The sequence below is a fragment of the Musa acuminata genome, chromosome BXJ1-8 (assembly GCF_036884655.1).
Source record: "Musa acuminata AAA Group cultivar baxijiao chromosome BXJ1-8, Cavendish_Baxijiao_AAA, whole genome shotgun sequence".
Classification (NCBI taxonomy): Eukaryota; Viridiplantae; Streptophyta; class Magnoliopsida; order Zingiberales; family Musaceae; genus Musa; species Musa acuminata.
The window spans coordinates 37,753,291-37,759,666 of record NC_088334.1 but is presented as its reverse complement, the minus strand read 5'-3'; positions in this window follow the sequence as shown (position 1 = coordinate 37,759,666).

The following is a 6,376-nucleotide window of genomic DNA, read 5'->3' as shown; positions in this document are numbered from 1 at the left end:
TCTCAAAACTCCAAGCCTACTCTGAGGTGGAGAGAGGGAGGAGAATAGGAGATGCAAGTAAAAGCTCTAGTCTATGAACCACTGAATCCCTCATATTTATAGAGGTCCCTTGTTAAACCCTAATGGATCCTCCCTAGTGGGTATTGGATCTGCATCTAATTACCCAAGCCTTTTAGATTAGTGAATCTCTATCCAATAATGTCTCATGGGCTCTTATTGGATCTCGTCCATAGGATCCAATAATTCAAGGGCTTATTGGATATCCAATAAGATAGGGGCTCCAGTGGATATATAATATCCGGACCTCTACTTCTCGCAATACCTACCATATGTGTGTGACCCTCTAGGCCCAATATCGAGTTGGTCATGAGTCATACCTGTCATAACTCCTTCTAACTTAATGAATTATTATCTCTATAATAATTCACTTGACTTATCGACTACGAACGTACTAGGCCACTACGTCATAGTCCCTAGATGATATAGGGGAATCCAATCCATTAGACCTGTCCGTCCTCAGTTACCGTATACCTATAGTCCCTCATCCATATAATATCCCAGAGATCGTATATCGGGCATGGTGCTATCAGACCTATACGGTTTCTTCTCGAATCTCACTCTAATCGGATTCTCCCAGAGAACTCTTTCTCTCTCAATCTGAATGACCCTGTCTAGGAATTTGTCTGAGCAAGAACACATAGGATATTCCTCTCATGATGCCGAGAATGGATGATCCTCTATCGACACTCAATAGCCCTTGTAAGGTCGACTACCACTCCCAATGATCAACTGTACTAGATCTAGAACATTCAAACCTATAAATCTGGTATTAAAGAGTGGAGCACTCATACAAGACATCCTTGGTGTCTCAAGTCTAAGGACCAAATATACCACTAGGACTATAGAATCGCTGTCTGACAATAAGGCATTATTAAGCATCCAACATTTCATAAGCGGATCAATCAGTGAACTCATTCTCCAATGAGCACCTGTACTGTATGCTAGTCATAGGTGCCCAGCAAGCCAATCACGTGAGTGATGGCATATGTGACTTGATAAAGAATCTTTTTGCTTATTATATTTTGGCATATATCACTTGGATATCTGACGGAGTCCTTGTCTTATTGGATATCCAATATGCCCATGAATTATTGGATCCCTTGGATGAGATCCAATAAGAGCCCATGAGAGATTATTGGATAGAGATCCAGTAATCTAAAAGGCTTGGGTTATTGGATGTAGATCAGAGCAGGCTTGGAGTTTTAAGGAGCGTCGTCGCAGCCCTGCTATGTGGATCACCGCTAGAGAGGAAGACGCTTGACCTCCTTCACCCTCTCCTAAGGATCTGCAAGGAAACAGGGATATACCATCTCCCTAGGTAACACAATCTACTCTATACGCAGTTTTTCAATTTCGCAGATTTTACGCACCAATCTTCGCATGACGACGAACATCTCTTTGGGAATCGAGGATTTTGTTTTCTTGTTCTTCCGCTGCGCATGTGATGTCGCCCCCAAGATTTCCCAACACTGTATCCCTAGTGTCCCCACATGAGCAACTATGAGACCAGCTGCATCCATCATATGGATGGGTATATAGCACACCAGTCTATCCGGTTATTATGATGTTCCTCTCGAGTAACCTATGACCGGGATTATTTAGGATTTGTGTTTAAAGGTGAATCGATCTCATTATCGTGATCTCACCATGATCCGATTCCCATTGCACAGATCCAAGGACATCATAATATATATATACATATATGTAATAGTTAATATCAAGGTCCGCAATACCGTACCGTACCGGAGTTTCGACCTGGGCTCGGTACCGATACGGTGCGGTATACCGAGCGGTACACCCAGGTGTACCGAGCGGTATATTCAGGCGTGCCGAGCACTATAGCTGTGCTACAGTGCTGCTACAGTATCGGACCTGTACGAGGCGGTCCGCGTACCGGAAGCCTGTCGGACCGGTATGTACCGGGCGGTACAGTCCGGTACTACAGACCATGGTTAATATAAAGTGATAAATGCCAAAATATAATAAGCAAAAAATTTTGTTAGGACCCTTTTTCTGAGCTTTTGAATAATGTTTATTGAGTCCATTTAGTTCGGTTGTTTATTGAGTTGTTTTGGTTCAATTAGAGACAGGTAGAGGTTTATTTAATATTTATTTATTATTAGAGTCCAAGTCCAAGTGGACTTTGGGTGGAACGCTATAAATAGTGATGTAATCCTTTCTTTTCGAAATCAATCAATCAATCAATGAAATATTATTCCACTCTGTGGCCAAACCCAAGGAGGTCGATCCCCTCGAATTGATCAAGAAAGACTGATCCCCTCGAAGTGATCAAAGAGGGTCGATCCCCTCGAAGCGATCAAGGAGGCCGATCCCCTCGAAGCTATCATTATCATTCCCTTTTCTCCCATTTCTTCCACAATAAGATCGTACGGTCTTATCATTTGGTATCAGAGCGACGATAAGACTTTAGGGTCTTATCATTTGGTATCAAAGCATCCTCATTTCTTCCATTTCTTCTACGATCTTTCATTTCTTCTAGATAAGACCTTAGGGTCCTATCATTTGGTATCAGAGCATCCCCATTTCTTCGATTTCTTTTACGTTAAGAACTTAGGGTCTTATCAGATTCCATGTCAAGTCACACATGTTGTCACTCACATGATTAGCTTATTGGGCACCTATGACTAACAATCTCCCACTTGACCTAAAGCCAATCACTTATGTGTCTAATCCTCACCAGATCCTTCTGAAGCTTAAAGATAATCTGAGACAATGGCTTTGTCAGTGGATTTGCAATGTTATCTACGGATGGAACTCTTTCCACTACTACATCTCCTCAGGTCATACTCTCTCCAATAAGTTGGAACCTCATCAGAACACTTCTGATGAGACCCGAGTTCCCTTATTTGAGTAATCTCCCCATAGTTATCGCAATATAAAGAATCAGCTCCTCGCTACTTAGCCCGACTCCTAGATCTATGATGAACTTCTTCACCTAGATTCCCTCCTTTGCTGCATCTGCTGCAGCAATGTACTCTGCCTCTATGGTCGAGTCAGTAGTAGTATCTTGCTTGGAACTCATCCAGCACACTGCTCCTCCATTCAAAGTGTACATATACCCCGAATTTGACTTTGTATCATCGACATCAGACTGAAAATATGAGTCCGTGTAGCCTTCAACCCTGAGGCTACTACCTCCATATACTAGTAAAAGATCCTTAGTCCTTCTCAAGTACTTAAAGATATACTTTACTGCTTTCTAATGCTCCAAGCTTGGATCCTCCTGATACCTGCTCATGACACTCAGAGCATGCGCTATATCAAGCCTAGTACATAGCATGATATATATGATAGACCCTATTGTGGTTACATAAGATATCATATCTATGTTCGCCCTTTCTTCTGGAGTGTTTGGGGACATACTCCTAGAAAGCGATATCTCATGTCTCATCGGTACGAGACCTCTTTTGAAATTTTTCATGCCAAACCTTTTGACAATGGTTTCTATATACCTGGGCTGGGATAAGCCAAGCATCCTCTTGGATCTATCTCTATAGATCCGAATCCTTAAGATATAGGATGCTTCCCCTAAGTCCTTCATGGAGAAGTGTCTATATAACCAAGCCTTTACTACGGATAGCATTCCTATGTCATTCCCAATGATCAGGATGTCATCCATATATAACACCAAAAAGGTGATAGCGCTCCCACTTACCTTCCAGTACACACAAGGCTCATCTTTATTCTTAACGAAGTCATAAGATTTGATTGCCTCATCAAATCTTATGTTCCAACTACCCTCACGACACCCTCAGCACGTGAAACGGAAGTCACCGGCAGACTTCTAGTGGGGATCAGGATCCAATCAGTGTCTTAGTATAACCATGAGGGACTCGACTAATCATACTAATCTTAAAAGGTATGTCGATCACAACTCCTTGTGATTCCCGTCTTGTTTGGCCTCTTAATCACCATGGTCTCGAGGGACTCGACCAACCATGATGTTCGGTTAAGTCAATACCTTCGTTACAAGATTAATCTGATTTGATAATATACCCTCAAGGGACTCGACCAAGCATACCATGTCCTCAGGTCACCGGTGACATCTTTATGTCGTAAGCAAGATAGCGAATCGCGATATAGGTGAGTCTCGAGGGACTCGGCCAACTCAACATACACCGGGAGTCGGTTCTTACCTATAACGATGGAAGGCCACGTGGGTCAATCTAATTGTCTCACGTTTACCGACTTAATATTATAGAGAGAGAGAGGTTTCTATGATTTGGTCTCCTAATATGACATATCACACATATATATATATATATATTTAATATATATTTACATTGCATATAATCATATATATATATATATATATATATATATATATATATATATATATATATATATATATATATATATATATATATATATATATATATATATATATATATATAGTATGTGTATAAGCAATCACACCAAATGATCATGGACCACAACCTAATGTGATCAGGTCCGAGCTAATAGGCCTAATCACTCACATCAAAATCTATGTGTGCAATGGTGCATCTCCATGCCCTATGATCATCCATCTCATCCTCGTCAGTTTCGTCGACATCTCGATGTATCTTTATACATCGCGATCGTCCATCTTGTGGGTCTCACTATCGCATCCACACTCCCGCCGTGCCTCCTTATGTGATTACAACTTAATCATTAGCACGTAGACCCGACAATAGGCTTGGTTATCAAAATCCCCAATTTTCTAAAAAAATGTTCGTCATCGTGCGAAGATTGGTGCGTAAAAATCCGTGAAATAAACTGTGTATAGAATATATTGTGCTACCTAGAGTGATCGTATATCCCTATTTCCTTGCAGATCTCTATGATAGGGTGAAGAATGTCAAATGTTCTCCTCTCTAGCGGTGATCCACACAGTAGGGCTACGACGATGCTCCTCAAAACTTCAGGCCTGCTCTGAGGTGGAGAGGGGGAGGAGAATAGGAGAGACAAGCAAAAGCTCTAGCCTATGAACCACTGAATCCCTCCTATTTATAGAGGTCCCCTATCAAACCCTAATGGATCCTCCCCTTGTGGGTATTGGATCTGCATCCAATTATCCAAGCCTTTTATATTAGTGAATCTCTATTCAATAATCTCTCATGGGCTCTTATTGGATCTCATCTATGGGATCTAATAATTCAGGGGTTTATTGGATATCCAATAAGATAGGGGCTCTGACGGATATCTAATATCCGAACCACTACTCATCGCAATGTCTACCATATGAGTGTGACCCTCTAGGCCCAATATCGAGCTGGTTGTGAGTCATACCTGTTAGAACTCATTTTAACTTAATGAATTATTATCTCTATAATAATTCACTCGACTCATCGACTACGGATGTACTAGGCCACTATGTTGTAGTCCCCAAACGATACTGGGGAATCCAATCTATTGGACCTGTCTGTCCTTAGTTACCGTATATTTATAGTCCATCATCTATATAATATCCCAGAGATCGTATACTGGGCATGGTGCTAACAGACCCATACGGTTTCTTCTCGAGTCTCGATCTAATCGGATTCTCCCGGAGAACTCTTTCTCTCTCAATCCGAATAACCCTGGCTAGGTATTTGTCTGAGTAAGAACACATGGGATATTCCTCTAATGATGCTGAGAATGGATGATCCTCTATCGTCACTCAATAGCCCTTGTAAGGTCGACTACCACTCCTAATGACTAGCTGTACTAGATCTAGGATATCCAAACCTATAAGTTTGGTATCAAAGAGTGGAGTACTTATATAGGATATCATTGGTGTCTCAAGTCTAATGACCAGATACACCACTAGGACTACGGAGTCGTTGTTTGATAATAAGGCATCATCAACCATCCAACATTCCATAAGCGAATCAATCAGTGAACTCATTCTTCAATAAGCACCTGTACTGTATCCTTAGTGTCCCCACATGAGCAGCTATGAGACCAGCTGCATCCATCATATGGATGGGTATATAACACACCAGTCTATCCGGTAATCACGATGTCCCTCTCGTGTAACCTATGATCGGGATTATTTAGGATCTGTGTTTAAAGGTTAATCGATCTCATTAACATAATCTCATCACGATCCGATTCCCATTATATAGATCCAACAATATCATAATATATATATATATGCATATATGCAATAGTTAAAATAAAGTGATAAATATCAAAATATAATAAGCAAAATGATTTCGTGTCAAGTCACACGTGCCATCACTCACATGATTGGCTTGTTAGGCACCTATAACTAATAATCTCCCATTTGACCTAAAGTCAATCACTTATGTGTCTAATCCTCAACAGACCC